The 12,318-nt window shown below is 35.1% G+C and overlaps 1 long non-coding RNA gene across 1 annotated transcript in view; it reads right to left on the minus strand.

Moving 5' to 3' along the window:
* Nucleotides 1–12,318, minus strand: part of LOC113911609 — an 83,763-nt gene that overhangs the window by 39,852 nt on the left and 31,593 nt on the right. The window lies entirely within an intron of this gene.

Raw genomic sequence — 12,318 nt, forward strand, 5'->3', positions numbered from 1 at the left:
GAGCTAACAAGCCATTGTTACTAGTATTCTAAATTCTTATATGATCCTCCTATTTAACCCATCCTCGCACCCACCTCTCTAGCAATGCTGTTTTTTTGTTTCTAGTTAAGAGTTTGTTTCTTGGTTTGCCTCTCTTTTTCCCCGTATGTTCATCTGTCTTGTTCCTTAAATTCCACATGAGTGAAATCATATGGTATTTGTCTTTCTCAGACTGACTTATTTTGCTTAGCATAATACTCTCTAGTTCCATCTATGTTGTTGCAAATGGCAAGATTTTATTCTTTTTTATGGCTGAGTAATATTCCTTTCTCTGTGTGTGTGTGTGTGTGTGTGTGTGTGTGTGTGTGTGTGTGTGTGTGTGTGTGTGTGTGTGTACGTTATATGATCCTCCTATATCCTATACCCTTGTCTCCATGCTATTCCTTTCAAGGATTTAAATTTTAGATTATTCCCTATTATGTCTTATTTTAAAAAATGAGGTTTGGGAATGCCTGGGTGGCTCAGTTGATTAAGCATCTGCTTTTCGCTCAGGTCATGATCCAGGATCCTGGAATCGAGTCCCGTATTGGGCTCCTTGCTCAGCTGGGAGCCTGCTTCTCCCTCTGCCGCCTCTCCCCCTGCTTGTGCTCACTATCTCTCTCTCTGACAAATAAATAAATAAAATCTTTTAAAAAAATAAGGTTTACCAAAATAGGAATATGTTCCTAAACATATGTTATTTAGTTTATTTAGAATAATAATTCATGGGAAGCCCTATATAGTCTGAAGTCAGTAACAAGAGATTTTAGAGAAAATAAGTTTGGGGAACATGAACTAAAATTTTAATTGCTTATAGTGGATTGAGTAGTGGACTCTCAAAAGATATGCCCACATCTTAGTTTCTAGAACCTGTAAATGTTACCTTATTTGGAACAAGAATCTTTGTAGATATACCTAAGGATCTTGAGATGGCAAGATCATCTTGGATTATCCACGTGGACCCTAAATCCAGTGCCAAGAATTCTTGTAAGAGTGAAACAGAGGGAGACTATACAGACACAGAAGAAGAGGCCACATGACTACTGAGGCAGAGGTTGGAGGGATATGGTTATAAACCAAGGAATGCCTGGAGCCACCGGAAGCTGGAAGAGGAAGGAAGGAAATGAATTCATCCTTAAAGCCTCTGGAGGAAGTGTGGCCTTGCTGAATTTCAGACTTAGAGCCTAAAGAACTGTGAGAGAATACATTCCTGTTGTTTTAAGCCATCAAATTTGTGGTATTTTTTTCCAGCAGCCTCAGAAAGCTAAACTTTTTTATATGTATTTCTATTTTGTCCAAAATTTCTATAATCAATTTACTTATGATAATTTTGATAACATAAATAATATATATTTTTAAATAATAAAAAATTTAAGTGACATTTAAGAAGACCCCATAATGGCAAATATGTTATGCTAGTTTTTTTTTCCCCCTACCTGTGGAGAATGTGGAACCGTAAACACTCAGAAATTCTAATGAGAAATGCAAGGAAGACAACCTGAAACTGTTCTGGAAATTAACACAAGGAGCTCATACAGCTTTTTATCTCCAAGTAGAGTCACAGCTTAGCAAGAAATGACATAGTTTATAGTGCAACCAAGAGCACAAAAGGAAGTTGATACAACAGCAAATGGAAATTTAAGGGTCTGGGGAGAGCAGTCTCAAAACCTGGTATTAATCTGATTTTTCTTGACTTTAAGAATGATTTAGAGAGAGTTTTACTCAGCCTGAGAAGATCTCAAAATTAAAATACAGAGATTTAGAATCATTGAAAAAGTCTGAGTGGAGCCTAACTTTAGCTAGTTTATACTTTGTTCTAAACTGTTTATTTAGCTAATACTTAAGTAAGTGATTAGATACTCTACTTTGATTGTTTTACTTTGCTGTTCTAATATAAAATTCCATTTGTATAGGAAAAGCCCAAATAAGGTTGAAAGATTTGAAACGTGAAACCAAAGCCAAAGGATCCCCATGCATTTGTTGGCTGCAAACCAAAATCTAGGTCAATAATCTATGAAGTAATAGCCTCTGGAGCGCTGGCTTTACAAATTAAAGTCAGTTGTTGGTAAACATCACCAACTCAGAGATGTAGTCACTATCCTTTGGATGACAGAAATATAGTAAAACAGAGACTGTAGTTTTCTTATTTTACAACTGCACTGTGACACATTGCATATAAGTGTGATTTTGATAAAGAATTTCAGAGAAAAAAAAGCTGTAGGCTACTTTATTAACCTAGCTAGCATTCATTTACCTTATGAAAAATGTATGGAAATTATAATACACAAGCAAACTCTAAGGTAGATTTATTTAAGTTGATTAATTTCTAGATAAACTCAGTTTTAAAATTTTTTCACGTGCAATATTTCTCCTATCCTTTCATATTGTCTTCAACATTAAGCTAAACTGCCTTCATTTATGTAAGTCAGGCATGTGTGAAGTGTGATTGAGACCATCTATTTTTGTTCAGAGAGCTATTTTTGATCCTCAGTCTTGTGTAAGGCATCTTATTTTATTATACATCCAGTAAAGGATACATGATGACAAATTTTCAGTTATATCCATTTCTCCCTATTGAGTTTTATACTCAGATTCCATTTATTTGCATATGTGTTAAATAGAAACTAATTAAAGCAACTATAAGAAACTATTTAGATATTTTACTTCATTTCAGATTTTTATTTCATACCTCCTACTTGTTGACAATAGCCTCCAGATGGGAATGTACATGTGTAATCTGGAAATTAGCTATCATCACTGCCTCTAAAGTTTAATTCACATTGTATGCATTTCTTTCCCCACATCTCTGAAAAATCCCAAGAGGACTTTACATCATCATAGTCCCTTCTGGCTCTATTTTTCTACTTCTGCTTAATTAGCTTAGTTTATGGATTTTCTTGCTTTCCCCCATATGCAGTTCTTATTTGGCCTCACATGGACCCAGCTGTGGAACTCAGACCATTTTCTTAATGTCCACAAAGATAACCTCTCTCACTCAAAACTGTGCTTGTGCATAGACTTTATGCATGATTCAGTGGAAGGGAGAAGAGAGGTGTTACACACAGAAACACAAACAACTTTGTAATGAGAATTGAACATCCTGTCCCACAGCAATGGAGACTTTTTCCCCCACCATTTTTTTCTGACTACCTAGTGCCATGTAACCAATTTGTGTCTCTCACTCTCTTTTTTTTCTGTATCACCTCTCTTCTCCCCATTCCTCAACCCTTCTCAGCCAACCAAGTACATTCATGTCCGGACGTAAAAGGATGGCTTGATTTTGGAGCTCTTTTTTTAAGTCATTGGACTGGCAAAAAAAAGGGTAGATAGAGACTATACTATGACAGAGGGAAATCAACATTTCAAAGCAGAAAAGAGAGTGGTGTCAGCAAAGGAGACAAAAAGTAAATATTTATGTGGGAGGAAGAGTGTGGAATTGTAGAAATCAATTTATATAAAATTATTCAAAAAAGGAATTATCAACAGTATCAAATGGTAGTGGTAGTTTAAGAAAAGAAATGAGAATTGACAATTCAATATGGCATGAAAAAGGTCATTAATAGCTTCATCAAGACCAGTTTTAGGAAAATGTTTTGAATGAAACTTTAGGATTAGACAGATGAGAAACTTAGAGGTGAGACATTGGGGTAAGAAGTATAGAGAACTCCTTTAAGAGCCCTGTTCTGGTGCAGTTGTAATTAGAGGCTTTTAACAGGATGGTATGGGATCTCTGGGACTCCTCTCTTAAGACAGGAAAATTTCTGAATGATCCTTTTTCTATTTCTAGTCTCTACCATAAAAGGATCAATTTGATCTAAGATATGGCTTCTCAAGAAATTTGTGTTTAAGTTCCTTGCATTATTGGTATCTGTGTCTGCTGTGCTTTGGAATAGAGTCCAAGATTCTAAAATGACTTTGGATCTTACTCAAGACATCACTTATCCAAGAAATTCAGGATAAAAGCCATGTAGACTGGTGGTAATGATAGACCAGGGAAGGAAAATCTATGGTACTAGCAAAAGAATAATTAGGTAAGATATGAGCTATAGCTCAGGGTTGGGGTTGGTTTTAGGTAGAAGCTGAGAGAGTCTATCTGTTTTGACCAGAAAGAAAGGCAAAATAACATTGCAATAGACACAGACAAGTTTATAGATAGTGATACGGGATATTTCTTATTTGATCATCTATATTTTTCAATAAGATAAGAACAAACGCTATTGTTGAGTTGGGAGATGGGAGATAGGATGTTTTACACATAGCTTGCTATAGCATAAATTGTTAGCAGCAATTTACCTGAATATCCCCCTCAACAGTGTTAGTCATTCCAGATGATTTTTCAAAATTGTAACTTGCTGTCAGTTAAATTTGCATGTCTTTGATAATTTGCAAGTGAATTTATATATATTTTAAACGGGGATCTATAATATTAAAAAAAAAGTTCACTTGCAGACGCTGCGGCTGAGCAAGGAGCTTGACTAGGGGCTCCCATCTCATAACCCTGAGATTATGACCTGAGCCAAAATCAAGAGTCAGATGCTCAACGGACTGAGTCACTCAGTTGCCCCTAGAAATACATTCTCAATATCATGATGTGTTCTCCTATCTCCACTCCATAATATTCACAGAATTAATAAAACTAGTCACATAACAAAAAAGCAAACTCATAACTAGTTTTCCAATCTACATAGTTAATGGAAACTGGATTTATAATTTTTGTGTTACTGTTTTCTTTAGACATTGGAACAAAGATCAGTAAAAGAGGAATTTAAACCTGAATAAATGTAGTTTTTCCACTTCTGTCATTATTTACTGTTTCAGTAAAGGATTTCCATGGTGTCTTACAAATCAGTTCCCTGAAGATGAAGTTATAAAATTTAGATTGCATGAATACTACCAGAGGTTAAATCTCTCATGGTGAGGTGGTTAGCTGAGGTATACACTGCCAAAGATGAAGTTTGTGAGTTTGAAATTAAGTGTGGTTTGCCAGAGATAATATTGCTGAAAGTAGCTTTGCCAAAATATTTTTAATGTTAAAGTTAAGGTGTGTTCTCACTTAAGATACAGTTACTTAGGTATATAAACTTTGCAATTCAAGATTTCAAGGTTCAATTATGATTTACTAACTGCATTCTTACCTGGACTGCAAGGGATAAGTTTAACCTTTGCATTGGTTTTAAGGGATTTAAATGAAATAACTGATGGAACATTCTCAACTGTATTAGAAATGGATTATTAATGCATCTATTCTTTAATATCCTGAATGAAAATAATTTTCCATAACAATTTTCTTTTTAAAACAGAACACAAATACATCATGTAAACATACGTGTATATGTGTGTATTATACCTCTGCCCAAAGTGGTCTTAGACTTTTGCTTGTGAGTTTGTTATTGATTAATAAGATTCTTGATCTAATATCTAGCCATATTTGCAACCTTTAAGTCTCAGTGTCTTTCCTTTAATTTTCACCTTCATATTGATCCAATTACCAAGCCCTACAAATTAATCTTTCTTAATATTTTTCATTTATTTATTCCCACCTATCTTAGTCCAAGTGTGTTGTTTCTTACTCCAGAGTTACTGACACAGCCTCCTGCAGCACTCTTCCCTCTTAGTCCTGGTCATGCAGCCGTACTTCTTTTCTCAGTCTCCTGTGTGACTAGGTGTGCCATACAACTGACTGGTAGCCATTCCGATGTAAGTGGAAGTGACATGTGTGACTTACAGCTAATGTTCTTTTTGTACTTTGCTGTAGTGTGTGGATGCTCTAAGGTGGGAAAAAAGTTTGACAACTCAACTTTGAATATAAAACTCTATTATGATTCAGTGGTAACTCATTTTGATTATCTCATCAAATACATTATTTTATCAACTTTAGATTTATTTCCCCACAAAATTCTCTAAAGTAAATATGTATATATTACCAAATACTTTCATGACATTAAAATTAAAAATTGGCATAGAAGTTAAAGGTTATGTTAACAGAATAAATAATATTGCCATTTATTTTGTTTCTCTAGATTCCAAGGAGGTTCTGATTCTTTGATTAAGGGTACATTTTTTCTTCTTTATTTTTCCATGGTAAAACTGAGTTTATTCTAAGTTATATCTGAGGGGGAAAACAAATATAAAACAATGCTTTCAGAATGTGATTTCCCAGTTATGTGGTAAAACCTGAAGCAAATCCAGATTTTACTGTGTCTTCTATATACACAATTACAGAGTGTTCAGCATCACAATTTAGAAACAGTATCAGACAGCATGGCCATAAACAGCATACATGGCTCAGCTTTAGAGTTCTCAGAGACACTTGGTAGGTCAGTAACTAGATGATTCTAGAGGCTCTTTTGTCCTATTTGTAAACAATACCATAAAACTCAGTCTCTCTGTCCTTTGGTAGCCACTAGTATTAGTCCAGTAGGGTATGGTCTTTGTCCTTTTTGAAGTGGCTCAGGTTCATTCCTCAGTCTTTCTTAGCCACTCCTCTTCTGTCTTTCCCCCATAATCCTGGGATAGAGCACCACATCGGGCTCCCTGCTCAGCGGGGAGCCTGTTTCTCCCTCTGCTGCTCCCCCTGCTTGTGCTCTCTCTCTGTCAGATAAATAAATAAACAAACAAATAAATAAATAAATAAACACAGATTAAATCCAAAAGTCAGATTGTATAAATTGGTCTTCTCAATTATCTTTAGTTATCTAATTAAGCTTTATTCTATTTAAAAATTACAAATTTTGATGTATCTAGCTATCTATAGTTAACATTTGTTAAGGGTCAACTCTGCCAGCCACTCAGCCATTTACATATTTTATTTTAGGTATTATTCAACAACAGTATAAATTAGGTACTACTTTGATTCCCATAATACTGATGAGGAAAATAAGACAGAGGTTACTCCACTTGTTAAAATTTATTCAGTCAGTTGTTGGTACAGCCAAGTTTACTAGAAGCAGGTATTGGTTCCCAACTATCGTGAACATATCCTCATCCAGTTACTGTGAGTTTACTTTATAGAATGTGCTTTCAGTGAATAATTTCTTTGGAAAAATAAAATTCCATCAATGAAACAGTAAATTCTTCTTATGAGAAAGATTAAATTATAATTTTAGAGCAGTTGCTTTCCAATTCCAGCTAAAAATCCATGTTATGCTTGTGAAATAGCATGTGTGTATCATTATCTTATTATAAACTCATTTGTGGTCATTAAAAACATACTGTATAATAAAGCATGTATAATTGCTCATTCAAACCTTGTGTTAATGTAATGAATTAAAAATATACTTTAAATAATTTTAAAATTAGAACAATATTTTTCCACTACTTTAATTAACAAGAACCTATATTTAATTTTGTATAAAATTACGTCCATTTATTATACAGTAAAATGTCTTTACTTCTAGTTCTACTGTGCATAGAAATGTGCATAGAAATCATATATATATATTATGTGATTATATAAATGTTATTACCATTTTTTAGATGTATCCATCTAAATTTTTCAAAATCACATAATTAGGACACACAAGATGATTACTAGGCTGTGTTCTGACCATTCTGTGCAGATTTCTAACATGAAAAATAATATTACTTTTTTTAAAAAAGATTTTATTTATTTGACAGAGAGAGAGACAGCAAGAGAGGGAACACAAGCAGGGGACGTGGGGCAGGCTTCCCGTTGAGCAGGGAGCCCGATGTGGGGCTCAATCCCAGGACCCTGGGATCATGAACTGAGCCGAAGGCAGACACTTAATGACTGAGCCACCCAGGCGCCCAAAAAATAATATTACTTTTACTTAGCAATATTTCTTTATAAAAAACAGGCTAGAAGTAATAATTTGCTATATAGTCATTCATACTCAAATGAGAATAGCAGTGTATAATGGCATTATGTGTAAACTGATAAAAGAACCACGAAGGACACCCCCTTTCAATTATGCTTAATGGAAGGTTTCATACTTTTTCTTTAACATAGTTTCATTCCTGAACAATAAACCAAGAGATTCCTTACATGGAATATGATTAAGATTAGCGAATGGCACCACCTTTTTTGGAGGGGTAATTCCCTTGTGATTTGTAACCAAATAGGAAACAAAATTTCAGCTTCTAGATTTTACCATTATCTTAATTCATATGACTATCCATTCAAAAAATACCTGTTAGTAAAGTTAGGCTACTTCCTTCTGGAAGCTCATGTCTCTATATCTATTTATGTTTTTAGGAGGACTGAAGACTGCTTTTCAAAAAGATTTACATTTATCTTTCTAAATACTATATACATTGTCATTATTATTTTGTTACACTTTATTTATTTATTTACTAAAGTATAGTCTGACACACAATGTTACATTAGTTTCAGGTGTACAACATAGTGGTTACATGAGTCTATATGTTATGTCATGCTCACCACAAGTGTAGCTACGGTCACCATACAATACTATTATTTTTTAATATTTATTTATTTATTTGAGAGAGAGAGTGCATGCTTTCATGTGAGCAGGGGGAGGGTAGAGGGAAAGAGAGATAATCTCCAGGAAACTCCCCACTGAGTACAGAGCTGGTGGAGCTCGATCCCAGGACTCAGATCGTGACCTGAAGTAAAATCAAGAGTCTGATGCTTAATGACTGAGCCACCTAGGTGTCCCTATATGATGCTATTATTTTTAAGGCAGTAACTTAACATTTAAACTATCTTTTTTTGCTTCTCAATTATGATTAAATCCTTTTTCAAGGGGTATTTTTCACCTGCATATCACTATCACTTAGCACAGTGTCTTGAATATATAATCACTCAGTATTTATAGGATTAACTCATTAATTAAATACACCATCCATTATTACAATGCTGAGTATAAAGTAGGCCCTTGATGGATAGCTGAAAATTAACTTATTAAGATGTTCATTTTTATATGAAAAGTGAATGTTCATATAACATGTAGGACAGGGGCACCTGGGTGGCTCAGTCATTAAGCATCTGCCTTTGGCTCAGATCATGATCCTAGAGTCCTGGGATCGAGCCCCGCATTGGGCTCCCTGCTCAGCAGGAGGCCTGCTTCTCCCTCTCCCACTCCCGCTGCTTGTGTTCCCTCTCTCGCCGTGTCTCTCTCTGTCAAATAAATAAATAAAATCTTTACAAACAAAAAAACATGTAGGAAAGTTCAACTTCATTTTTGCCTCCAGTGTTACACAGATTAAATCCTCTTATATGCATGATCTGAAGAACTCTAATGTAAACTTATGTAAAATTCCGTTGATATTTTGATGTATGGTCTTCTATACATTAAAGAACCAACAGGATGTATTATTACTTAGTGTACCTCAAAACATGATCCCTTTGTAGTAAGAACTTGATTTTGTGGTGACTTGCAGATACACTTGATTTCTTTTATGCCCTTCTGCACGGTTGAACTATCTCAGTCTTTTGTAATCTACTCCTTTATACCTAATTGACAGATGAAGTGAGAGCTCTTAAATATGTCTATGTTCTACAGAATACTCTTGCCCTGTATATTTATATATTTACAGATAGTATTCAGATGGTACAGGAGTTACCATAGGCCAGAAGCAAAGAAAGTAAAATAAAACAGAGAGAGACAGACAGGTGCAAGGATGGGAGGGGAGCAAAGGAGAAAAGAGGAGAGGGGAGGGAAGAAAGAAAAGAGGAAAGAGGGAAGGGAGGGAGAGAAGGAGGGAGGAATCAAAAATGGGCTCTCAAATGTGTATTCATTTGTACTAGGGACATATTTCTCCTCTACAAACCAGTTTGGGCAGGGCTGATCCAATCCAACAGAAAATTAGTTTCTTTTCTCCATCTCTCTTAAAGAAACTTTCAAATCACCACAAAAGTCAGAACAAAAGAAGAACACAGTTTTAAGAAGATCAAGTTATCTCATCTTGTTTATAAGAAATATCTATCCCAGACTTTCTCTTACATAAGTCAGGGATCCTCTGTTGCCTTTGACATTCTTAAAAAGATGTAGGGATGATATTTCAGTAAGGGTTTATGTTGGATTTGAATGAGTATTACTTTTCATAGAAACATGAGTTAAGATGCATAGGTGTTCTCATGCCTTCAAAATTTCACACTGGTGTATAGCAAGTACAAGAAATTGATCACAGAATCCTGAAATATATGTGCTTGCTTAAATATTCATTTGTTAAGTGTCCATTTATTTTAGCTCCTTGTAGGGAAATTGCCAGGAAATAAGAATACAAATATGCATGGACAGTGTTTTGTCTTCAAAAGCTTATGGTTCAGAGAGAGAGAGAAAGAGAGAGAGAGAGGCAAACCATAAGAAATTCTTAATTATAAAGAACAAACTGAGGGCTGATGGAGGGGAGGTGGGTAGGGGGATGGGCTAAATGGATGGCAGGTATTAAGGAGGGTACTTGTGTTTCTACTGAAACCAATATTACACTATATGTTAACTAAGTAGAATTTAAATAAAAACTTAAAACAAAAAACAAAACAAAAGCTTACAGTTCAGTGGGGGAAATGCAGACAATTAAACACATCATGATTCATTTTATATTAATTGCTTCAGAAACAGAAACAAGGTGCTATGAAAACACGTAGAATTGACATTTATCATTTGAGGCACCTAATTCACACTTATGACTTGGAAGGCTTTTTGGAGGAAATGCCACCTGCGATAGATTCTTTAGGCTAAGGAGGAATTAGCCAGGCAGAGAGGAAGAGCTCTCAGGCTGAGAAAACCAAACCAAACCAAACCAAAAAAAAAAAAAAAAAAAAAAAAAAAAAAAAACATGCATGGTGGGACCAGAGAGTAGAAATATTTCATCATGGTTGAGAACAGATGATTACACAATATTTATAAGACATTAAGGAGATTGTTCTTTATTCTGAATAGTATTTAGTGCTATAGCTTATTTATATTTGCATTTTAAAACAATCACTCTTTGATAAGAGTAGAAATTTTCTAAAGGGCATTAAGAGTGGGATATAACAGTATCAATTAAGATATTATTCATAGTAATTAAGGTAAAAAAATGTATCCTGGATATAAGCCCCTTTTCTTTTTGAGAGAGAGAGAGAGAGAATGCATGCACATGATCAGGAGTGGGTGTTGGGAGCAAAGGGAGAGGGAGAATCTTAAGCAGCTCCATGCCCAGCATGGAGCCCAACTTGGGACTTATTCTCAAGACCCTGCGATCATGACCAGAGCCGAAATCAGGAGTCTGTTGCTTAACTGACTGAGCCACCCAGGAGTCCCTTGGATAAGAGCTTTTGAACAAATGGAACAGTGAGTGGGGGAGGCTGTTAAGAAAAATAAGTAAGATATAACTCCAAATTAAAGGATAGCTAAGGAGATAGCGGTGGCACAAATATTTTAGAAGGAGATATTGCATCCCAGAAGATGATTTCTTTCTGAGGTACATTGAGTTTGGGTGGTGAAGGTAGTCATTATTTGAATAAGTAGTCATTATTAGACTATTTCTGGCATTCAGGAATTAGAATGAAGCTGAGGATATTAATTTGAGTCATTAAAATATACAAGAGATAGTTCAAGCCATGTAAATGGATGAGAACAATTAGAAATCCTGGAATTTATAAGGAGTGGCTGAAGAAGAGAATTTAATAAAGGGAAATAAAAGTGGCCAGAGAAGAAGGAACCTGAACCTAACAACATCACAGAATGCAAAAAATAAAGAGCATGTTGCAGAGGGTAAATGAGACAAGACTGCGGAGTCAGATTTAGGAATAAGTCAATCATTAGAGGTTTTGGCAATCTTTTTTTCAAACATGCCTGAAATATTTTAATAGAATTTAGCTTTTCCTTAAATGGTCTTTTTATAGTCAAAACAAACAACAAAAAACACCCAATGTTAAAACCACTTAATAAACTTACAAACTTGAAAAATTAGACGCTTCAGGTAGGCAATAAACTTAATATTATGAAAACAATATATTCTTTTTTTTTTAATTTTTTATTGTTATGTTAATCACCATATATTACATCATTAGTTTTTGGTGCAGTGTTCCATGATTCATTGTTTGTTCATAACACCCAGTGCTCCATGCAGAACGTGCCCTCCTCAATACCCATCACCAGGCTAACCCATCCCCCCACCCCCCGCCCCTCTAGAACCCTCAGTTTGTTTTTCAGAGTCCATCATCTCTCATGGTTCGTCTCCCCCTCTGACATACTCCCCTTTTCTTCCTCTCCTGTTATCTTCTTCTTTTTCTTTTTTCTTAAAATATGTTGCGTTATTTGTTTCAGAAGTACAGAACTGTGATTCAACAGTCTTGCACAATTCACAGCGCTCACCGTAGCACATACCCTC

This window comes from Zalophus californianus, chromosome 12, assembly GCF_009762305.2.
Source record: "Zalophus californianus isolate mZalCal1 chromosome 12, mZalCal1.pri.v2, whole genome shotgun sequence".
In the NCBI taxonomy this organism is placed as follows: Eukaryota; Metazoa; Chordata; class Mammalia; order Carnivora; family Otariidae; genus Zalophus; species Zalophus californianus.